The sequence below is a fragment of the Trachypithecus francoisi genome, unplaced genomic scaffold, assembly GCF_009764315.1.
Source record: "Trachypithecus francoisi isolate TF-2019V2 unplaced genomic scaffold, Tfra_2.0 Lachesis_group8, whole genome shotgun sequence".
Classification (NCBI taxonomy): Eukaryota; Metazoa; Chordata; class Mammalia; order Primates; family Cercopithecidae; genus Trachypithecus; species Trachypithecus francoisi.
The window spans coordinates 37,946,372-37,972,067 of NW_022681473.1; the positions used below are offsets into that span (position 1 = coordinate 37,946,372).

General features: G+C 39.1%; 1 protein-coding gene across 3 annotated transcripts in view; it reads right to left on the minus strand.

Annotated features, from left to right (window-relative positions):
• BBOX1 (gamma-butyrobetaine hydroxylase 1) overlaps positions 1-10,671 on the minus strand; it is a 102,117-nt gene extending 91,446 nt beyond the window's left edge. For 2 of the 3 annotated variants that reach the window (XM_033205482.1, XM_033205481.1), the window contains exon 1: positions 10,106-10,379. The gene's annotated coding sequence lies outside the window, so the exon portion shown is untranslated. Of the gene's footprint in view, positions 1-10,105; positions 10,380-10,557 lie in introns of those variants that run through there. The other variant, XM_033205483.1, reaches the window with a different exon arrangement.
• Positions 10,672-25,696: the final 15,025 nt, after the last annotated feature.

Here is a 25,696-nt window from a genome sequence, read left to right on the forward strand (position 1 = left end):
CCAGCCAGTACTCCAGGTCTCCCTGTCTCTCCTCATTTCAAGCCAAAGAAAAAAAACTACTGTAATTACCCAAAAAACAGAAGTAGAAAGAGGCTAGGAAATACCAGCATACAGATGATTTATCTTAAGTTCTTGTAGGAATAAGACCATTTAAAAATTATTCTTATTTATTTTTATGAAGTTCTTTGTGTGCTTATATATATTAAACTCAATGCATTAAAAAATATATTCATTCATGTGTTTGAAAATTTTTTGGCTGAAAGTATTTTGATATAACTTGAAATGTGAAACACTAATACTTAATGAATACTCAGTCCAGGGATTCGTTTTCTACCATGAGGAACATTGTTCCTCTGCTTAAAGATGGTGTTGTGTCCATGTCACACCAACTATTGAAGTGACTGACCACTCCTATAGACATCTGTGCCAAGAAACATCAATTACATTTCAGACTGCTGTTTTGAGCTTTCCATCTTTTATTTTTAGGGAGAAGCACATTTCCAATCACTGGGGGAACCTGAGAACATTATCTCCAACCCATTTTGCCAAATGGATATCCTGAGAAAGGTGTTCCAAGAGAGGTGATGTCAGGATAGTGTCTGATTGGAGGGTGCCCAAGGCACATGGGAGAATGTGGAAGAACTGGAAAGACTTGGGTGTTGCTCATGTTACTTAGGTATCTCTATAGAAACTTGGTGGGTCATTCCTTCTCTTCACAATCCCTTTCTTAAATTTATGATAAATGTGAAAGGTAATCAAAACAAAAGCAGGGCAAAATGGGAAAATAAGTTCCCACTTTAACTTTTGCTAGATTATTTAAAGGTCTACTGGGACAAATGTGATGAAAATTTTAAAAAATAAAAAAAAATCACAGATCATCAGTATTTAAAAGCAAATGCTTTCTGAAAATTATAGCTTGTATATTAACATGATTTGTTGAAATTTGTTTTTGTAATTTAACCAACTTGACTTGTTAGAATTGAGCTCAGTTGAAGCACCATGGCAATTTAGTTAGATGATAAGCTACTCTGTTTCTCTGAAGAAAAGAAAAATGTAGATGCTCCTAGCCATACAGGATGAATTTTTATCAATGGGATTTCTTTGACAAATTAAATAACACCTGTAAAACAAATTTTCTTATTTTATACTTATTTTTCTTCTTTTTTATTTATTTATTTTTTATTATACTTTAAGTTCTAGGTTACATGAGCACAACGTGCAGGTTTGTTACATATGTATACATGTGTCATGTTGGTGTGCTGCACCCATTAACTCATCATTTACATTAGATGTATCTCCTAATGCTATCCCTCCCCTGTCCCCCCACCCCACAACAGGCCCTGGTGTGTGATGTTCCCCTTCCTGTGTCCAAGTGTTCTCATTGTTCAATTCCCACCTATGAGTGAGAACATGTGGTGTTTGGTTTTCTGTTCTTGTGATAGTTTGCTGAGAATGATGGTTTCCAGCTGCATCCGTATCCCTACAGAGGACATGAACTCATCCTTTTTATGGCTGCATAGTGTATGGTGTACATGTGCCACATTTTCTTAATCCAGTCTGTCACTGATGGACATTTGGGTTGGTTCCAAGTCTTTGTTATTGTGGCACATATTCCATGGTGTATATATGCCATATTTTCTTAATCCAGTCTATCATTGATGGACATTTGGGTTGGTTTCAAGTCTTTGCTATTGTGAATAGTGTCGCAATAAACATATGTGTGCATGTGTCTTTATAGCAGCATGATTTATAATCCTTTGGGTATATACCCAGTAACGGGATGGCTGGGTCAAATGGTATTTTTAGTTCTAGATTCTTGAGGAATTGCCACGCTGTCTTCCACAGTGGTTGAACTAGTTTATGGTACCACCAAGAATGTAAAAGTGTTCCTATTTCTCCACATCCTCTCTGGCACCTGTTATTTCCTGACTTTTTAATGATCACCATTCTAACTGCTGTGAGATGGTATCTCATTGTGGTTTTGATTTGCATTTCTCTGGTGGCAAGTGATGAGCATTTTCTCATGTGTCTGTTGGCTGCATAAATGTCTTCTTTTGAGAAGTGTCTGTTCATATCCTTTGCCCACTTTTTGATGGGGTTGTTTGTTTATTTCTTCTAAATTTGTTTGAGTTCTTTGTAGGTTCTGGATATTAGCCCTTTGTCAGATGAGTAGATTGCAAAAATTTCCTCCCATTCTGTAGGTTGTCTGTTCACCCTGATGGTAGTTTCTTTTTCTGTGTAGAAGCTCTTTAGTTTAATTAGATACCATTTGTCAATTTTGGCTTTTGTTGCCATTGCTTTTGGTGTTTTAGACAAGAAGTCCTTGCTCATGCCTATGTCCTGAATGATATTGCCTAGGTTTTCTTCTAGGATTTTTATGGTTTTAGGTCTAATATTTAAGTCTCCAATCCACCTTGAATTAATTTTTGTATAAGGTGAAAGGAAGGGATCCAGTTTCAGCTTTCTACATATGGCTACCCAGTTTTTCCAGCACCATTTATCACCACTCCTATTCAACACAGTGTTGGAAATGTTGGCCAGGACAATCAGGCAGGAGAAAGAAATAAAGGACATTCAATTAGGAAAAGAGGAAGTCAAATTTTTCCTGTTTGCAGATGACATGATTGTATAGTTAGAAAATCCCATCATCTCAGCCCGAAATCTCCTTAAGCTGATAAGCAACTTCAGCAAAGTCTCGGTATACAAAATCAGTGTGCAAGAATCCCGAGCATTCCTATACACCAATAACAGACAAACAGAGAGCCAAATCATGAATGAACTCCCATTCACAATGGTTTCAAATAGAATAAAATATCTAGGAATCCAGCTTATAAGGGATGTGCAGGACCTCTTCAAGGAGAACTACAAACCACTGCTCAATGAAATGGAAAAGGACACAAACGAATGGAAGAACATTCCATGCTCATGGATAGGAAGAATCAATATCATGAAAATGGCCATACTGCCCAAGGTAATTTATAGATTCAATGCCATCCCCATTAAGCTACCAATGACTTTCTTCACAGAATTGGAAAAAAACTACTTTAAAGTTCATATGGAACCCAAAAAGAGCCCGCATTGCCAAGACAATCCTTATCCAAAAGAACAAAGCTGGAGGCATCATGCTACCTGACTTCAAACTATACTACAAGGCTACAGTAACCAAGACAGCATGGTACTGGTACCAAAACAGAGATATAGACTAATGCAACAGAACAGAGCCCCCCAGAAATAATACCACACATCTACAGCCATCTGATCTTTGACAAACCTGACAAAAACAAGAAATGGGGAAAGGATTCCCTATTTGTTTTTCTTCTTACAATTATAATTTAGTTTATGAACTATCAGATTGGTTTTGGTGGGAAGGAGTAGTTTCACCTGTTCTGAAAAACAGCCCTTGGATTTTTGGCATATTCTTATCTGATGGGATAGGTTTCTTTCATTTCATATTAATACATGTGTGTAGTGTGTGTGTGTGTGTGTGTGTGTGTGTGTGGTGTGTTTCCCTCCTAATGCATTCACCTAGCACATTTTTTCTCTTCAGAGTAATAGAAGTTTGTCTGGGACTTCTGTTGGGCAAAACTAAATTGCTTGATTTTGAAATTATTCTACTTCGGTGATGAGTGTGGGTTTTCTCCCTTTGTTTCTTTTCCTTAATATTACAAATTCAAGTTTGTCTCCTGATTCTTCAGCACTGTTTGGAAAATCAAGAAAGTAGCTTTGAACTTTATTTTATGCATTGATCTTGGAACTAAAAGTAACTTAGAGCTAGGGCTTTTAGAGCCAGAAAGAAACAGCCTGTGCAATTATTGGGTCACAGGGCCCTCATCAGACATGCAGGGAAAATAGAAGCTCAGAGATGTTGGATGTAATTTGTTTAAGCTCATATTGCTGGTTAGTGAGAGAGGTTGCCCCAAACCTGCATTTGCCAGCCAAGTGTATATGTATTAAGTGACACTTTTCAAATTCTCATAAAAGAATGTACAAAAATTCTTCAAACATTAATTACAACTAATTTCCATCATAGGCTTTGGAGGGAATTCACAGGAAGTGGATGCAGAAACTTTATAGTTACTATATATAAAATTAAAATTGTAGCAGATTAATATGTGCCTGAGAAGGCTGATTTATCTACTAAATTACTTATCCCTCAGAATAAAAGCCTGTTATTTCTTGAGTGTTTTTAGTACATGGAAAATAAGACCAGCATAGGCCTATTTAGCAAATGTCAGTATCTGTTAATATTCATCTTCTCTTCCTCTGGGTAAGTTATCAAACCTGCTATAATATAGCAGGATGCACTAATATGTTTGACTTCCTCCCTCTAGGTGGTAGGATAAAAAATGATCAAAATAAAAGAAACAAGCAAATTGTATGGATGTATATGTGCAAGGTGTGTGTCAAACCATTTAAACAGCAATTACGTTGTAGCCACTCAGCTGATACGTTCTACACATTACCTTAATCCCCTAGAAAACCCTCTAAGATCAGTGCTATCACCTCCATCATACAGATGACCTGAAGCCTGGAGAGGGGAAGTAACTGATGTGAATGCAAAGGAAACAGGAATTTTGACATGCGATTCCATCATGGAAAATTTGTGGCTGAATAATTTTCTAAGTAATGTTTTCAGTTTACAAAAAAAAATGTACTATTAAAATTAGTAACAAGGATATCCAGGACTTGAACTCAGCTCTGGACCAAGCAGACCTAATAGACATCTACAAAACTTTCCAACCCAAATAAACAGACTATACATTCTTCTCACCACCACATTGCACTTATTCTAAAATCGACCACATACTGGAAGTAAAACACTCCTCAGCAAATGCAAAAGAATGGAAATCATAACAAACAGTCTCTCAGACCACAGTGCAATCAAACTAGAACTCAGGACTAAGAAACTCACTCAAAACCATGCAACTACATGGAAACTAAATATACTCCTGAAGGACTACTGGGTAAATAATGAAATGAAGGCAGAAATACAGATGTGCTTTGAAATCAATGAGAAGAAACACACACCATACTAGAATCTCTGGGACACATTTAAAGCAATGTGTAGAGGGAAATTTATAGCACTAAATGACCACAAGAGAAAGCAGGAAAAATCTAAATTCAATACACTAACATCACAATTAAAGAAACTAGAGAAGGAAGAGCAAACAAATTCAAAAGCTAACAGAAGGCAAGAAATAACTAAGATCAGAGCAGAACTGAAGGAGAGAGAGGCACAAAAAAAACCCTTCAAAAAGTCAATGAATCCAGGAGCTGGTTTTTTGAAAACATCAACAAAATAGATAGACTGCTAGCTAGACTAATAAAGAAGAAAAGAAAGAAGAATCAAACAGACCCAACAAAAAATGATAAAGGGGATATCATGACCAATCCCACAGAAATACAAACTACCATCAGAGAATACTATAAACACCTCTATGCAAATAAACTAGAAAATCTAGAAGAAATGGATAAGTTCCTGGACAATACACCATCCCAAGACTAAATCGGGAAGAAGTAAAATCCCTGAATAGACCAATAACATGTTCTGAAATTGAGGCAGCAATTAATAGCCTACCAACCAAAAAAAGTCCAGGAGCAGATGGATTCACAGCCTAATTCTACCATAGGTACAAGGAGGAGCTGGTACCGTTCCTTCTAAAACTATTCCTGACAATAGAAAAAGAGGGAATCCTCTCTAACTCATTTTATCAAGCTAGCATCAGCCTAACACCAAAACCTGACAAAGAAACAACAAGAAAAGAAAATTGCAGGCCAATATCCCTGATGAACATCGGTGTGAAAATCCTCAATAAAATAATGGCAAAACAAATCCAGCAGCACATCAAAATGCTTATCCAAAATGATCAAGTCGGCTTCATCCAGGGATGCAAGGCTGGTTCATCATATGCAAATCAATAAATGTAATCCATCACATAAACAGAACCAATGACAAAAACCCCATGATTATCTCAATAGATGCAGAAAAAGCCTTCAACAAAACTCAACAGCTCTTCATGCTAAAAACTCTCAATAAACCAGGTATTGATGGAATATATATCAAAATAATAAGAGCTATTTATGACAAACCCACAGCCAATATCATACTGAATGGGCAAAAACTGGAAGCATTCCCTTTGAAAACTGGCCCAAGAAAAAGAAGCCCTCTGTCATCACTACTATTTAACATAGTATTGGAAGTTCTGGCCAGGGCAATCAGGCAAGAGAAAGAAATAAAGAGTATTCAATTAGGAAAAGAGGAAGTCAAATTGTCTCTGTTTGCAGATGACATGATTGTATATTTAGAAAACCCCATCGTCTCAGCCCCAAATCTCCTTGAGCTGATAAGCAACTTCAGCAAAGTCTCGGTATACAAAATCAATGTGCAAGAATCCCAAGCATTCCTATACACCAATAACAGACAAACAGAGAGCCAAATCATGAGTGAATTCCCATTCACAATAGCTTCAAAGACAATAAAATACCTAGGAATCCAACTTACAAGGGATGTGCAGGACCTCTTCAAGGAAAACTACAAACCACTGCTCAAGGAAATAAGAGAGGACACAAACAAATGGAAAAACATTCCGTGCTCATAGATAGGAAGAATCAATCTCGTGAAAATGGCCATACTGCCCAAAGTAATTTACAGATTCAATGCTATCCCCATCAAGCTATCATTGACTTTCTTCACAGAACTGGAAAAAACTACTTTAAATTTCATATGGAATGAAAAAAGAGCCCACATAGCCAAGACAATCCTAAGCAAAAAGACAAAGCTGAAGACATCATGCTACCTGACTTCAAACTATACTACAAGATTGCAAGTAACCAAAACAGCGTGGTACTGGTACCAAAACAGAGATATAGACCAATGGAACAGAAAAGAGGCCTCAGAAATAATGCCATACATCTACAACCATCTGATCTTTGACAAACCTGACAAAAGCAAGCAATGGGGAAAGGATTTCCTATTTAATAAATGATGTTGGGAAAACTGGCAAGCCATATGCAGAAAGCTGAAACTGGATCCATTCCTTACACATTATCCAAAAATTAACTAAAGATGGATTAAAGACTTAAATGCAAGACCTAAAACCATAAAAACCCTAGAAGTAAACTTAGGCAATATCATTTAGGACAGAGGCATAGGCCAAGACTTCATGACTAAAACACCAAAAGCAATGGCAACAAAAGCCAAAATTGACAAATGGGATCTAATTAAACTAAAGAGCTTCTGTGCAGCAAAAGAAACTATCATTAGAGTGAACAGGCAACCTACAGAATGGGAGAAAATTTTTGCAATCTATCCATCTGACAAAGGGCTAATATCCAGAACCTACAAAGAACTCAAAACAAATTTACAAGAAAAAAACAAACAACTCCATCAAAAAGTGGGCAAAGGATATGAACAGACACTTTTCAAAAGAAGACATTTATGCAGCCAACATATATATGAAAAAAAGCACATCATCACTGGTCATTAAAGAAATGCAAATCAAAACCACAATGAGATACCATCTCATGCCAGGAATGGCCATCATTAAAAAGTCAGGAAACAATAGATGCTGGAGAGGATGTGGAGATATAGGAACACTTTTACACTGTTGGTGGGAGTGTAAATGAGTTTAAGCACTGTGGAAGACAGTGTGGCAATTCCTCTAGGATCTAGAACCAGAAATACCATTTGACCAAGCCATCTCATTATTGGGTATATACCCAAAGGATTATAAATCATTCTACTATAAAGACAGATGCACATGTATGTTTATTGCAGCACTGTTCACAATAGCAAAGACTTGGAACCAACTCAAATGCTCATCAGTGATAGATTGGATAAAGAAAATGTGGCACATGGCCGGGCGCGGTGGCTCAAGCCTGTAATCCAGCACTTTGGGAGGCCGAGACGGGCGGATCACGAGGTCAGGAGATCGAGACCATCTGGCTAACACGGTGAAACCCCGTCTCTACTAAAAATACAAAAAAACTAGCCGGCGAGATGGCAGGCGCCTGTAGTCCCAGCTACTCGGGAGCTGAGGCAGGAGAATGGCGTAAACCCGGGAGGCGGAGCTTGCAGTGAGCTGAGATCTGGCCACTGCACTCAGTCCTGGCGACAGAGCGAGACTCTGCCTCAAAAAAAAAAAAAAAAAAAAAAAAAAAAAAAAAAGAAAATGTGGCACATATACACTATGGAATACTATGCAGCCATAAAAAAGGATGAGTTCATATCCTTTGCAGGGACATGGATGACACTGGAAACCATCATTCTCAGCAAACTATCACAAGAACAGAAAACCAAATACCACATGCTCTCACTCATAAATGGGAGTTGAACAATGAGAACACATGGGCACAAGGAGGGGAACATAACACACCGGGGCCTGTCGTGGGGTAGGGGGAGCGTGGAGGGATAGCATTACGAGAAATGCCTAATGTAGATGACGGGTTGATGGGTGCAGCAAACCACCATGGCATGTATATACCTATGTAACAAACCTGCACATTCCGCACATGCACCCCAGCACTTAAAGTATAATTTAAAAAAAATTAGTAGCTAACCTTCAAGATCGTTGTGTGTTAATTAACCTCACCGTCTGACATTTCAGCTTTGGAGAGAGAGGGCAAGAAGTTTTCTAGACATTACACCATGGACGCTTAACTATATTGTTATTATTTTATATTTCAACCTTTAAATAATAAAATCAATTAATTTTTACTTGGTAAGGTGGAATTTGACCAGACAATATTTGTAGTGCCTCTCTTTAACATCATTTAAATACATACATACTCTACTCAAGATACCTGCTACCTAAGGCTCTTCAACTTGAAGTCTTTTTAAAATTGTAAAATGGTCGTTATTATTTTTAAACTTGGTTTAATAGGTGGCTGAGATACTTAACAATTTGTGAATATATTCTCATGTGAATAATGAATTCTATAAAGCGATTAGAGGCCAGGTGCAGTGGCCTGTAATCCCAGCACTTAGGGAGGCCAGAGCAGAAGGATTGCTTGAGAACAGGAATTTGAGACTGGCCTGGACAACATAGTGAGACTCCCCCACATCTACCAAAAAAAAAAAAAAAATTGGGCAGGCATGGTGGTGCATACCTGTACTCTTAGTTACTTGGGAGGTTAAGACAGGATCGCTTGAACCCAAGAGTTTGAGGTTACAGTTAGCTGTGATTGCATCATTACATTCCAGCCTGGATGACAGACCAAGACCCTATCTCAGCAACTATAACAACAAAAATAACGCAATTAGAAAAACTAGTCCATTCTCTAAAATAGGTTCACAATTTTGCTTGCATTAAATTTCATGCAAACAATTCATTTGTAAATTATACAAAGGAAAACATTAGCTTCACTTCAGTGGAATCACCATGTTCAGATTGGAACTCAAATTATCAAGGTTTTGTTTTCTGATGTAATGCAAAGTACTGGATTTAGATTTTAGGGAACGTCTAAATTATTTGAACCAGAACATATCTTCATTATGAGAAACCTTACATTTTTAATCAAATCCATACCTGTAATATACATTCTTGAGTTTCATTAAGGGAACAAAACAATTGAAAATGTGTGCAATGGCTTTAATTGGCCAGCATTTTAAAGAGGTATGTTATAGTCAGCTTTTTGAGCTTAACAAAGAGCCAGGGTATCATATGCAGTCACCATTCTTTCGGATGGGTTGTGGATTATTCAGGGAACATTGTGAAAATCCAACCAGAATCCTCCTTCCCCCATCCCCAGTCTCTTTTTAGACAGCATTCTCTCTGTCTCCTCTGTATACTTTCTGGATCAGCGTAGGGATTGTAAAGTAATTTGACTATCAGACTAAGCCAAACGTAATTGGGAAAGAGAAGCTGCCAAGAAGCAATCAGATCCACTGCATTCCGAAAACCAAGCCTATTCCAAATGCTTGATGGACCATCCCCAGCACAGCCCACATGGCTGTGAGCTACATGTGACTAGAGTTCTAACTGGATGCTCCCCACCACCTCAGCCCACAGACTTGAATTCACAAACCTTTCCAATAAGGAGAAAAGGAAGTTGAGTTCAATAATACCTGTTCTATGCTTTACACAGCAAACCACACAAAACTTACCAAGTAAAGAAACTGTCAGCTTTGGTTCTTAAGTCTTTCGGAGTGGGAGCCTTCTGATGCCCGTCATATCCCAGGATTGATCTGTCCCCAGTTTCCAGTCTGATGTGGTACTTTTTCTTGGAAGCCTTTTTGCTCCCGGTAGTTTCACTGTGGCCCTGCCCCCGGACGCAGCTGAGTTTTGCAAATAAGAAAGGATGTCTCAATCTGAAGGTGTAGCAACTACTGAAGGGAGCTTGAAGGTATTTTTGTCTTTGTTTTTTTTTTTTTTTTTTTTTTGTGCTGTTGTGTTTTATTTAAAAAAGAAAAGAGCCTTTATGGCCTAGAGGGGAAGGAGTTACCAAGAGAAGATACTTTGACTACTGCTGGTTCCCAAAACCACAAAACCCAGAACTCAATGCAAAGCATTGCCTCAGTTTAGAATCTTTCTTGTTAGAAGGAAAAGCAGTTCTCACCTGTCTTATCTTCTATTTCTGGAACAGCAGTGGCAACAGCAGCAAGTGAACAAGGAGTTCACTTCTTTCCCACCTGTTCAGTGTGACAGCTCGTTTATTGCACAATGCACTTAGGGCAGAGGCATTGAGATGTGCATTTAACAGGGAGGAGCTACCAGCACTCACCCTAGCAGAGGTGAAGTGGTATCTACTTTTCAACAGAATATTCCAATATGAGCCTCTTTAAAGGGAGCTTGAGTAGTTATAAGGGACTGGTAGAAAGACGAGGATTGGTCCCCTTAGCTTGATGCCCTCCTTTCTTTGCCGTTTTGGCTGGAATACACAGTAATTGCCAGAGAGCTTGGGGCTCTTTTGAAGGTACTTCGTTGCCCAGTGATTTGATTCACAACACACAGCCCTTAGGGCAACAAAAGGGAAAGGCCAGAATAGGCAGCATGCCAGGATTCAGAGCCTGACTGCCAGGCATACTCTTGGAGAGTGCCCAGTGCAGGGGGAGAGATTGTTGAACTGGTCTCAGGTCCTAGGTCCTAACAGAGTCTAGATTACATTAAAAGAAAGTCTGCAGGTGGAAACTAAGGTCCAGGGGAGAGATGCATGAGTCCTCTGCCCTCCTCCCACCTAACACCCACTTCCTAGGCAGAGGTAGAAGCAGCCTACAACTTGTTGCTTCTTGCCTGAAGGATTTACAGGGCTGTGAGTGAGACTCAGTGAAGAAAGAATAAGAGGTAACCACAGAGAAAGAAAATGCAGCCCAACTCTCTGGTGGCCTCCTTTATGGGAAATCTCCCCTTCCACAATGGCAGCATCCCCTCCCTAAACGATGCTTTGTCAGATCCTTTAACAATAAAATTTAAACTGTTTCTCTGAATCTGAAGAAAGGAACCTCTTTTCCACTTTCCTCCTTTCTTCCCCCCAGTCTCCAGGTCAAATTATTGACACCCACTGTCCAGTGAAAACAACAGCAGGTTTTGTTTTCCATGTATGAGAGGAGGGTGTGTATATGTGGGGTGCCGTCATAAATGTGACCAGCATCTTAAACCCATAGTAACTGAAGTTATAGGTATGCCAAAAGCAGATAATTATATTTTAATAATTCATGACATCACAGAAATACACACAATTAATTTTTCCTTTACACTTTGTACTTTAGTAACAATTACTGGAATAAATTAGGTAAATTCTGTTTCAGCTTTAAGAAAGTTGCTGACAAGAATGTGCCGAATATACGTATTTTCTAATGGAATGATTAAATAAAACAAACAACAAATAAATCAACAAGTAAATCTGTTAATAAAGTTTAAAGACTTGCACATAAAGAATCGATTCTCACAAATAGGCAAATAATCAAAACGCTGCTCTCCACTGTAAGAAGTTTCTTAAGTGAACATGGGAGTGCAGCCATCTCTTGGACATGCTTATTTTATATCCTCTAGATATGTATCCAGAGGTGGGATTGCAGAATCATATGATAGTTCTATTTTTAATTTTCTGAGGAACCACCATACTGTTTACCATAATGGTTGTACCAGTTTACATTTCCAGCAACAGTGTGTGTATTAGTTTATTCTCACACTGCTATAAAGACATACCTGAGACTGGGTAATTTATCAAGGTTACTGACTCATCGTTCTGCATGTCTAGGGAGGCCTCAGAAAACTTACAATCATGGCAGAAGGCAAGAGAGAAGCAAAGGCATATCTTACATGGTGGCAGGCAAGAGAGAGCAAATGAATGAAGGGAGAAGAGCCCCTTGTAAAACCATCACATCTCGAGAGAACTCACTCACTATGATAAGAACAGTATGGAGGAAACCACTCCCATGATCCATCACCCCCCACCAGCTCCTTCCCTGGACATGTGGAGATTATGGGGATTACAATTCAAGACGAGATTTGAGTGGGGACACAGAGTCAAACCACATTAGTGTACAGGGATTCCTTTTTTTCTACATTCTCTTCAATACTCATCTGTTGTCTTTTTGATGAAAGCCATTCCAACAGTGTAAGGTAGTTTCTCATTGTAGTTTGAGTTTTAATTTACATTTCCATGATAAGTAGTGATTTGAGCATTGTTTTCATATATCTGTTGGACATTTGCATGTCTTCTTTTGAGAAATGTCTATTCAGATCCTTTCTTTATTTTTTATCAGATTTTTTTTCTATTGAGTTGTTTGCTGTTGAGTGTTTCTTATATATTTTGGATACTCCTTGTCAGATGGATAGTTTACAAATATTTTTTCCCATTCCATAGATTATCTTTTCATCCTGTTACTGTTGCTTTGTTTGTGCAAAAGCTTTTTTTTTTTGATGCCACCTCATTTATTTGTGCTTTTTTTGCCTGTGTTTGGGGTCATGTACAAAAAACCATTGCCTAGACCAATGTCATTATAGCATTGTTCACAATAATCAATAAAGGAAATTAACCTGGGCTCATCAATAGATGAATGGATAAAGAAAATATGTTGTGTGTGTGTGTCTGTGTCCGTGTGTGTGTGCATGTAATGGAATTCTATTCAGTCTTGGAAAATAATTATAACTTGTGACAACACGGATGAGCTTGCAGGACATGTACTAAGTGAATTAAGCCAGGCACAGAAATACGAGCACTGCATGATTTCACTCACATGTGGCAACTAAAAAAGTCAAACTCATAGAAGCATAGAGTAGTATGGTGGTTGTCAGGGGGTGAGAGTGGGGACAGGGGAGTGGCGAGATGATGGCCAAAGTGTACAAAAATTTAGTCAGATAGGATTAATAAGTTCAGGTGATCTACTGTACTACAGTTAATAATAATATCTTATATACTTGAAAATGGCTAAGAGACTAGATAGTAGATGTCCTCACAACATAAAATGATAAGTATATGAGGTGGTGGGCATGTTAATTAGATTTCATGATTTCATAGTATATGCATTCATTAAAACATCAAGTTGTACACCATAAATATATATAATTTTTACCTGCCAACTATACCTTAATTAATTTTTTTAACTTTAAGTTCAGGGTTACAGACGCAGCTTTGTTATATAAGTAAACTCATGTCATGGGGGTTTGTTGTACAGATTATTTTGTTACTCAGGTATTAGACCTAATACCCATTAGTTATTTTTCCTGATCACCTCTCTCCTCCCATTCTCTACCTTGCAATAGGATGCAGTGCCTGTTATTCTTTTCTATGTGTCCATGTGTTCTCATCTTTAACCCTCATTTATAAGTGAGAACATGCAATATTTGGTTTTCTATTCCTGTATTAGTTTGCTAAGGATAATAGCTTCCAGCTCCATCCATGTCGCTGCAAAGGATATGATCTCATCCTTTTTTGTGGCCACATAGTATCCCGTGATGTATATGTATCACATTTTCTTTATCCAGTCTACCATTGATGGGCATTTTGGTTGATTCCATGTCTTTGCTATTGTGAATAGTGCTGCAGTGAACATATGCTTGCATTTGTCTTTATGATAGAATTATTCCTTTGGGTATATACTCAGTAGTGATATTGCTGGGTTAAATGGCAGTTCTGCTTTTAGGTCTTTAAGGAATCACCAAACTGTTTTGCACTATGGTTGAACTAATTTACACTCCCACCAACAGTATATAAGCATTCCTTTTTCTCTGTAAGAGATGCCTTTTTCTCCAGCATCTTTTTTTTTTTTTTTTAAACTTTTTAACAGTAGCCATTCTGACTGGATCTGAAATGGTATCTCTTTGTGATTTTGATTTGCATTTCTCTAATGATCAGTGATGCTGAGGTTTTTTTCGTATGCTTGTTGGCTGCATGTATGTCTTCTTATGAAAAGTGTTCATGTCCTGTGCCTACTTTTTAATGTAGTTTGTTTTTTCTTATAAATTTGCTTAAGTTTTCTTGTGAAAGCTGAATATTAGACCTTGTCAGATGCATAGTTTGCAAATATTTTCTCTCATTTCTATAGGTTGTCTGATTACTCTGTCAATAGTTTCTATTGCTGTCCAGAAGCTTTTTAGTTTAATTAGATCTCATTTGTAATTTTTGCTTTTGTTGTAATTGCTTTTGGTGTCTTCATCATGAAATCTTTGCCCATTCCTGTGTTCAGAATGGTATTGCCTAGGTTGTCTTCCAGGGTTTTTATAGTCTTGAGTTTTACATTTTTATCTTTAATCATGAGTTGATTTTTGTATATGGTGTAAAGAAGGCATCCATTTTCAATCTTCTGCTTATGACTAGCTAGTTATCCCAGCACCACTTATTGAATAGGGAGTCCTTTTCCTATTGCTTATTTTTGTCAGCTTTGTTGAAGATCAGCTAGTTGTAGGTGTGCCACTTTATTCTGGGTTTTTATTCTGTTCCACCAGTCTATTTTTCTGTTTTTGTACTGGTACCACACTGTTTTGGTTACTGCTGCCCCATAGTATAGTTTAAAGTTGGGTAGCATGATGCCTCCAGCTTTGGAGAAGAGGGAGTTCCTTCTCCTCAATTCTTCTTGCTTAAGATATTCTTGGCTATTAGGGCTCTTTTTTGGTTCATATGAATTTTAAAATATTTTTTGTACTTCTGTGAAGAATGTCATTAGTAGTTTGATAGGCACAGCATTGAATATATAAATTGCTTTGGACATTATGGCCATCTTAATGACATTTATCATTTTTATTCATGAGCATGGAACTTTTTTTTTCATTTGTTTGTTTCATCTCTGATTTCTTTGAGCAATGTTTTGTAGTTCTCCTTGCAGATATCTTTTAGCTGTATTCATAGGTTTTTTTTCTTTTTGTGGCAATTGTGAATAGAATCGAGTTTCTGATTTGACTCTCAGCTTTAACTGTTTTTGATGTATAGGAGTACTAGTGATTTTGGTACACCAATTATTTTTATCCTAAGATTTTGCTGAAGTTGTTTATCAGCTTAAGGAGCTTTTGGGCTGAGACTATTTCTAGGTATAGGATTATTTTGTCAGCAAAAAGGGTGGTGTCAGCCAAAGTGGCAGCAGCCATCCTGCGGTAGCTGCAGGATCCATTCTCATTTGCAGTGGCAGCAGCACAGTGGGTACATACTCCTTAGTTGTGCCCAGGCCTCCCTCCATGCAGGCATTCACCACAGTAGTGAAGGCAGCATGGCTCATGGTGGTGGTGGTGGCGGGGTGCTGTTGGCAACTGTGCCTGTGGTGGCACTGGTGATGGGGTTAGCATGTGGGTGGGGTGCTTGTAGGTACAAGACTGTGTGTTTTCTGTGTGCCACAGGCAAGAGTAGTCACTCAGGGTTGGGGAGGGTCTGCTGTTCTCTGTGCATAGTTTCACTTCCTTGGTAGTGTTGGCACCAGGGCTAAGCAATGGTGGGGATGGGGCTGGTTGGCTTTGTGCCTGCCAAAGCTCTACTACAATCATGGTCCAGGAGGGTGAGCAGAGTGCACTCCCACCCCATCAGTGACAGGCAGGGTGCACACATAAACGTGTGGGACAAGGAAGGCAAAACCTGCCCAGCTACATATGTGCCAGCAAAGCCATATCAGAGGTTGCTGTGGGCCCAGGGTAAGCTGCAGCATGGGGAGGGAGCAGGCAGGTTGATGCATGGCAGTGAGGACCAGGCACCATCAGCCAGTGCAGGAGCTCTGATGCAGCCCCCAGGGCACCCTCTAGCTGCCCTGCAAGCAGGTGTGGCTAGGTTTGGCTCTGGGACAGGCCATCAGTCCAACGGGTGCTTAGGTCTTACTGACACAGTCTTATGGGCAGGACATTGCTGCAGAGTTCAGGTCTGAGACAATTCCCCTACAGCTAAAGTCTCCTATGCGAGCAAATTGCGCCTAGGAAGATGGGCTTTCCTGGCTGTGTTCTGCTGCAGATGCTCCCACGCCAAACCCTATAGGCCCTGCTTCCACTGGCATGCTGCTCCTATCACTTCTCTAAGCAGCTCTGCCTGCCAACTCAAGTGTCTGTGGTGTTTGAGGAGTCTCCGCCCACTGCGATTCCAGAGGCTATGGCAAGAGTGGGTTTCTCCTCACTGGTTCAACTTACCCATTCCCTTGAGGTTGTTGGGGGCCAGGAATGAGTCCTGGTGCATGATAGCCCCATGCATGGTTCCCAGCTTCCTCCCACTTCAATCCAGCTTCTGTGTCTTCCCTCTGTCCACTCTTGGTGCCTTCCCTCCGAAGGTCTGTTGGGAGTGCACCAATCGTCTTGGTCCCTTGGTGGCAGCCTGTTCACCTGGCTGTGAAAGCCTCTTTAAGACTGAAAAAAGAGGCCGGGCGCGGTGGCTCAAGCCTGTAATCCCAGCACTTTGGGAGGCCGAGACGGGCGGATCACGAGGTCAGGAGATCGAGACCATCCTGGCTAACACGGTGAAACCCCGTCTCTACTAAAAATATACAAAAAATTAGCCGGGCGAGATGGCGGGCGCCTGTAGTCCCAGCTACTCGGGAGGCTGAGGCGAGAGAATGGCGTAAACCCGGGAGGCGGAGCTTGCAGTGAGCTGAGATCCGGCCACTGCACTCCAGCCTGGGCGACAGAGCGAGACTCCGTCTCAAAAAAAAAAAAAAAAAAAAAGACTGAAAAAAGAAAAAAGAAAGCATTTCCCTGAGGACTCTCTTTTCTCTATGTTAACTTTTTACAGGTTTCAGCTTGCCTTCACATACAGCCTCTAAACGTACCATCCTAGAAGTAGTGAACAATGTTAATATTCTAGATTTCAGATGGAGAAAATGAGACCATAGTGTTTCATGAACTACAGATGGTTGCAAAACATGTAAGAGGCAGCATTGGTATCACAGCCAGTGTTGCTGACACTTTGCCTTCCAGGTTATTATGAAGATATATTTCTAAATTCTTAGGTAAATAATGAAAGTGCTCTTATTACCCATGGTGACAGGTGCCATGATCGGGGAGCAAAACTAATCCACAATTTGCAAAAGGATTCAGCTGGGCAGGTAGAAGGAGCACTTTTTTCATGGAATGCGAAGCTGCTCTGAGTCCTTCCATTGACAATTATTTTGTGATAAATAAATATCAGTAATTGTTTTGCTTACTAAAATTAATACCTAGGCCCTGAATTTTTAGTCATTCAGTCTCCAAGAACTTGGTAAGCTCTGAGTAAATACTATGCTGCCAATAAATGGTAATTACTAATATTTTACTTGAGCTAAAAAGGGGTGTGAGTATAAACAATTGGATCTTTAAAACACTTTGATGATTTTATAACTTACCTAAGTGGAACATGAATTCCATGAGGGCTTTGAAACTTCTGTATTTAGTACCATTCTTAGATCAGGCAATAGAGGCCTCTATCCTGAGCCCTGTGTTTTAGAGGGCTCTGTCTGAGCCCTCTTCCATCTGCACCACTCTCTAAGGGGTGGTTTATTGGTAAGAAAAAGGGACTTACCCAGAACCTACACTGTCCTTCTTTTCTAGATAATGCTGAAAGTTCAGACCTTTAAAGACTTGTGTCTGCTTCCAGAATCTGTGAGTATTCTCTCCCTTCATCCAGTCAACTGAGGTTGTTCTGTACCCGTGGTATATATGCTCCTAGGCCCAGGGAGGTGATCTAGGGCAGCTCTTTCTATGTGTGTGGTGTACAGATAGACAAAGCTTTGATGTGTGTGCTGGAGTGTCCACAGGGGTTCACATGAACTCCTTCCCAGTGCATGATGAAACTTGGGATGTGATGAGAAGTGGAGAGGGCTAGGGCCTCATCGTGCAGGTGAGGGGGCATAGTTCTGGGGAATGGCTCTCTCTTCTCTGCCAAATTCTGGTGTGGAACAACAAGGAATCTGGGACTAAATTCAAACTTGGACTTCCATGTAACTATGAAGGTATATTTTTAAAAATTAAGGAATATAACCTATTTTATTCAAAGGTTAGGTTGTTATAAGAAGTGCTGTGCTTGTAAATGCTTACAAAGAGGCTCTCTAAAGACAAACCAACAAACAAAAAGACAATTTGTAGTGTCTGCCCTTTACCATGGTCTAAATATTTCCACCATGGCTGATTTCAAGCTACCAGTACAACATTAATAAATCTGAATTTGGGAAGAGAGGCCTATGGCCTGTACCTGGCTCCAGCACCCCAGCGTTTATAATTTTAAAAATTTAGACATCTGGTATAGGGACCTCAATTTGTATGCTCATCCTGGGTCCCCCAAATGTTAGTGATGGGCTCTAGTGCACAGGAAAGTACCAGCATGGGGCCAGGTGCGGTGGCTCATGCCTGTAATCCCAGCACTTTGGGAGGCCGAGGTGGGTGGATCACCTGAGGTTGAGAGTTCGAGACCAGCCTGACCAACATGGAGAAACCCTGTTTCTACTAAAAATACAAAAGTATCCAGGTGTGGTGGTGCATGCCTGTAATCGCAGCTATTCGGGAGCTGAGGCAGGAGAATTGCTTGAACCCGGGAGGTGGAGGTTGCAGTGAACCGAGATGGTGCCATTGCACCTCAGCCTGGGCAACAAGGGCGAAACTCCATCTCAAATAATAATAAAAAAATTGCTAGCATGTAGTAGAGTTCCTTAAATACTTCTCACATAAAAGACTCTCTTAGTTGTGTGACTTTAGGCAAGCCGTTCATCTATAAATTAATATGTACTTTACAGAGTTCTTGACTAAATGAGACAGTTCATGTGAAAGCATCTAGCATGGTTCTTGGCATCTTATATACAACCAATAAATGTTGTTGAAGGAATGAGTACTAGACATTCAATAAATTTTAATTTCTTTTTTTTATTATCATATTTAGGGAAAATTCAAGTTTTTTTAGTTTAAACTATTCTTAGGTGTTTGTAATTTTCTGCAGTTCTTTCTAGGTCATGACACATGCCCATTTTTGAAGGAATTTTTTTTCTTGGAGAAACCTTTGTGATAGATATCTCATTTTCATAAAGTTCCCAAGGGAACAGTGCTCACACAGTGTTACTCATTTTAGAAAGTTTGGTAAAATTCCATTTGGCTGCATGTCTGTTATCTGAGCCTAGGGGAAGAAAGTCTGTGTTTTATACTCTGACTTTGTTCTCAGCTACATTTTGTATCCTGGGATAGTGGAGAGAAAAATGGCTTTGAATTAATACTTGAGATTTAGTCATTCCATATGTTGCCCTCAGTGAAGAATGTCTTGAGTTTTCAAGATGAACACATGAGAAATAAAGACATGTACAAGATTCAGTGGCATTTTCTCTCTCATTTGCTTGAGTAATTGAATAAAGCTTAATGATGAGTGATAATTTATATTTGAAACAGTTGTCACCCATGAACATATTCCATTGGTTGGTAATTTATACGCAGTATAAGCGTTGCTCTTTTCTCAGTAATTTATAATAACAGATGTTTTAACTCTGGTGAGGACTTTTTCTTTCTCCTAAAGTATTTTAGTGTTGTTACATGCCCTAAATGAGCCATTTTCTCCCTCCTCAATATTTTCTCAGCAGCTAGACTTTCTTTTTCTTTCTTTTTTTTTTTAAATTTTTACATCATAGTGCTACAAATAGCCTTTTTTTTTAAAAACTTACCAATTACTAACAAAAAGTCACTTTTGCTAACTCCTGTTTCTATAAGCTCAAATCCCTGGGAAAATTAGCAAAGGTCTTGTCTACAGTTTTCCTTTGTACCGACAAAAAGGAGTCCTTTCTCAAAAAGATGTCCCAAAAGGAGAGTCCTGTGATCAGATCACAAATGTATTGAAAATGCATCAGAACAGGCTGCTGAATGAAAACATAGATTTGCCAATATGGACATCAACTTAAGGTCAGAACCTAGGAAATAATCGGTAAATTTAGAAGTATATAGTAATTTGCAACTTGGAAGCCCTTACACACTTTCTTACACACTAGTCTTATTTTATAGATGATGAACATGAGATAATTCTAAACTAAAACAAAAATGGATATAATCAGAGGACACCCTAGAAGTTTGCATATTTATATTAGTTGTAATGAGTTAAGTCATGGTATGTAAATAAATAACTGCAAAATCTTAGGCTTAAGACAAAGGAGAGTTATTTCTCACATACATGACGTGCTCATCATGAGTCACCAGGGGGATCTACTCCATGAGCTTGGGGATTAAAATTGATGAAACCTCTTGTATTAGTCCATTTGGTGTTGCTATAGAGGAATACCCAAGGCTGGGTAATTTATGAAAAAGAAGAGGTCTATTGTGACTCATGGTTCTACAGACTCTACAAGAAGCACAGTATCAGCACTTGCTTTTGGTGAAGGCCTCAGCAAGCTTTTACTCATGGCAGAAGGTGAAGGGGGAATGGGTTTGTCACATGATGCTAGAGGAAGAAAGGGAAATGCCAGGCTTTTTAAATAACCAGCTCTCATGTGAACTAATAGGTCGAGAACTCACTCATTGCTGCAGGATGGTACCAACACCCTCATGGGGGATCTTCTCCCATGACCCAAGCACTTCCCACTAGGGCTCACCTACAACATTTGGGGATCACATTTTGACGTGAGATTTGGAGGGGACAAACATCCAACCGATGTCACTTCTACTGCCTGGACCATCACCTAATGCTGTGGCTGAGAGAAAGCAAGTACGGCCAATCATGCCTGGAATTTAAAGACTGCCACCTGCAAGTGCCACATATCATTTCCACTCATTTCATTAGTCTAGCAAGTCAATGGCCATGCATCCCTTCAAGGAGGTAGGGACTGCAATCCTTCTGTGCTCTTGGGAGCAAGAAAACTGGAATATTTTTGAACAGTCAAAATAGTTGCAAATCCTTATTATTCTTACAGTTGTTGACAATTTTCAATGTGTTAACACATAAATTTAGATAGTAAACATGGAATACACTAAGGCATAATAAGACCTTAAAAATGAGGTGGGCGAATCATGAGGTCAGGAGCTCGAGACCAGCCTGGCCAACATGGTGAAACCCCATCTCTACTAAAATACAAAAAATTAGCTAGGCGTGGTGGTGGGCACCTGTAATCCCAACTACTTAGGAGGCTGAGGCAGGAGAATCACTTGAACCTGGGAGGCGGAGGTTGCAGTGAGATGAGATTGCACTACTGCACTCCAGCCTGGGCAACAGAGTGAGACCCTGTCTCAAAAAAAAAAAAAAAAAAAAAAAGAAAAAAAAAAAGGAAAAAGAAAAAAATAGGACTTTTTGAAAACTCAATTGTGGAAAATGTAGAAGTTATCTAGAAAATTATCATGTAACTGCATGGCTGAAAAGTTTCTTCCATCCTAGAGAACATGCTATCACCTGGCTGAGCCAGTAAGACCCAAGTCATTGGAAGATAAATGATACTAAGATATCTAGGGAATGGATTCGTTGAAAAGTGAAGAAACATTGACAAACAAGAGTTAGGGGAAGAGAGCTGAGAGCATCCCTCCAGTGCTAGCTCAAGGATTTGGCAGTACAGATGCAAGTATTAGTCTCTATAGCACGTATCCAGTAACATCTGAGACCTACAAATCGTTTCCCTTGCCAAAACCATTTTTGCAACAAAATCTGATTTTCAAGTTTTTTTTTTTTTTTTCTTAGAAGAAAAAAATGGACTGCTCAGATTAGTATAAATATTTGACATTGGAAAGTTCGGGTTTTTACTATAACTCAACAGATGGCCTTTTGTCCATATGCTTCAGTTTGGACATTATGAGGCAGTCTCAGTAAGTGTTATCAGCCCTGGGAGACTGATATTTTCTTGACCTGCATGGCCAATATTTGATTGTGGTAAATTCATCCAGGAAATGCTACTGGTTAAGACCTTCTACTCACTAGCCAAGTGACCTTCTCTTCGCAAAATCTGACCATCTCTCACACGGCAACAGATAGTTCCTGCTTGCTTCTCCATCAGTAATGTTATCCTCAAAGTTTAATGTGAGGAGTGCTAGTTCTCTTCTTAATGAGATTTCTTCTCTGCCTAAACAAAGTACATCTATGGTAGCCAGGCACAGAATCATCTGTCTAAAATTTAGCCTCTTCCTGAAATCTTTTCAGATGCAAATATCCTTTGAGTGAAGGAAGGATTCTTTTGTCCCAATGTTTACTGAATATTTATTGCAGGGCAGACATGTCAGTCAATGTTTTATGCTGTACTTTATTTAATATTCACAAAACCCAATGATACTATCATTTCTACTTTACAGATGATGAAACTAAAGCTTAGAGAAGTTAGGTAACTTGCCCAAGTTTACTAAGCTAATAATGAAAGAGGCTGGGACTCAAATGAACTTTGACTTTAAAACCTGAGGTCTTCATCATTACATAAAAGTGAAGAGAATAATTGTTGATAATATTCATTTACTCACTTATTCAATGAGCATGTCTAGTCCACTATAAATTCCTCAAGATGTTTCTTAAGGAGCTTTTATTCTGTTAAGGAATATAGAAATTAATTGATAAGTTAATTTTAGTGGTGTAATAGGATGGACAGAAATTTGATAAAAATAAATTAGTTATGTTGATCAGATAAAGCTTTTTTTAAAAATGAAGAAAATGCTCAAGCTGAGACATGAATGATGTGGAAGTCAGCCTTTGGAAGAAGGTAAAAACATTCCAGGTAGAGAGAACAGCAGGGCTAGAGAGAAAATAAAAACATTCCATGCAGGGAAAAGGGCAATGGAAAAATATTCGGGTCGAGGATCAGCTTGGTGCATCTGAGGAACAGGCAGGCCACTGTGAATGCACATAGTGATAAAGTTGCAAATGGGAGGAGATGAAATTGGAGAGACAGGCGGGTATCAAATCATGTACATGAAAAGAGGGGAGCAACATCCATTCTTGGATTTGAGTAAAATGTACAGGAGGGAAAGTTGAGGAGTCTCAAAAGACAGCGACTTGCAGTGGCACGTACCTGTAATCCTAACACTTTGGGAAGCCGAGGCAAGAGGATAGCTTGAGGCCAGCAGTTCAAGACCAGCCTGGGCAACAGAATGAGACCCTGTCTCTTAAAAAAACAAAAACAAAACAAACAAAAAACCAAGAAACAAACAAAAAATAAGACAGAAAGTTTTTTTCTTTATATTTCTTTCCAAGAGCTATCTCTGTCCTCAGTTATTTTTAACTTTTACTTTACTCTCCAGAACACCCAGTGATGTACAATACAGATTTGGTTTTAGATATGCAAACCATTGCATGCCTTCAAGCACTTGTTGAACACAAAGCAGAAGAACTTCTGTAGTGTTGACTAAAATTATGTCAAGCACGTATTGCAACAAATAGCTTTATTAATGAATAATGATGTAAAGTAGAGTTCAGCCTATTCTAGGACCTCCAAAAGTTAGTGTTTAGAATGTCTACATTCAGAAAGATGTGTAACAGGCTGGGCACGGTGGCTCATGCCTGCAATCCCAGCACTTTGGGAGGCTGAGGTGGGCAGTTCACTTGAGGTCAGGAATTCGAGAGCAGCCTGGACAACATGGCAAAACCCTGTATCTACTAAAAACACAAAAAAGAAAATTTAGCCAGGCATAGTGGTGCACACCTGTAATCCCAGTTACTCGGGAGGCTGAGGCAGGAGAACTGCTGGAACCCAGGAGGTGGAGGTTACAGTGCAGTGAGCTGAGATCTTGCCACTGCACCACTCCAGCCTGGGTGACAGAGCAAGACTCTGTCAAAAAAAAAAAAAAAGGAAAGAAAAAAGAAAAAGATGTGTAACAAACTGATGGTGGCTGAGGTTAACTCAAAATTTTGGAAATGGGACAGAATAAATGTTACCTATGAATTTGAGGACATAAACTGATGCCTTCTTATGATTATCAAATGGTGCCCAAATCAACACTGTAGTATTGGTCTGAATCTTACAGATTCACCTTGAAATTAATTAGTGTCTTCTGAGTCTCAAAGCAAAGGTACAAGTGATCCAGAAGGTGAAACACTGTCTCTCATTCTTTGAGGCAGTTCTATGAAACCTAGTGAGACCCAAGGGCACTTTCCTTGCTATCTTCTTCTATCTCCAATACGAATCTTTTCTGCATATAAGCAATCAAGTTACTTCTATAAAGTAATAGATAATTCTGTTGGCTGATTTGTTGTTCAGCAAGTGAAGTGCTCTCCAGGCTTTTTTCTACTTATGGGGCATTTGTTGAATACCTCAATCAAAGACTTCAACATACGACTGGGCAAATGGATTTAATATTTGACAATATGCTGTAGGGGATGAATTCAGAATGTGACTGGAAGCAAATATACGCTACAGTGAAATCTCTTCAACAACACGGTCCAATGCATGCAATTCTGTGGGCAAACTTGTATATGTTTGGGAGAGTATATTAATGTCTTTTGCTTACTTGAAGCTGTATTCTGAGTCTCATATTTCTTCCATATCCAGATGTATTTACAATACTTTTTGTTATACTTTAAGTTCTAGGGTACATGTGCATAATGTGCAGATTTGTTACATATGTATACATGTGCCATTTTGGTGTGCTGCACCCATTAACTCATCATTTACATTAGGTTTATCTCCTAATGTTATCCCTCCCCCCTTTCCCCACTGCATGACAGGCCCCAGTGTGTGATGTTCCCCACCCTATGTCCAAGTGTTCTCATCGTTCAGTTCCCACTTATGAGAGAACATGTGGTGTTTGGTTTTTTGTCCTTGTGATAGTTTGCTCAGAATGATGGTTTCCAGCTAGTTCTTAGTTGTAAAGGCTTCTATAACATTCTTTTTTTTTTTTTCTCATGATCATTTTTCAATTAGCTGCCCAGGCTCTGATTGCATTGTTGGCACAGAGACGGCAACTCCTGACTCTACTCACTGTGTGATTTGAACAGTGGGAGAAGAAAGTTAGCACACTCTATATAAAGCATTTTAAAAACAATAATTTGTGGGTTCATTATTTGGCTAGCCAAATCTCAATTCCTTAAAATACTATTTGTTTTTTCCTACTTGAAAATATGTCATGTTGAATATCAAAAGCCACTAAAAAATGCTTCATCCAGACATGTGTACTTGATTTGCAAATGTGGAAGTGACTTTTAAATTTTGAGATGCTTTTAGATAGATAAGCTGAAGATATGAAAACATCTCAGTGGAAAAGTTGTTTTGCTCTCCTAATAAATTACTTAAAAGGCTGGCCCATTAACGGCTTTAAAAAATGATGCACACAGATCTCTGAGACTTAATGCCTTCTGAAATACAAATGGAAATCTGGAACTCATTTGTTTTATAGTACATTAACATTGCTTGGTTACTTCCATGAGCTCAGTCACAGATACATGCAGCAGA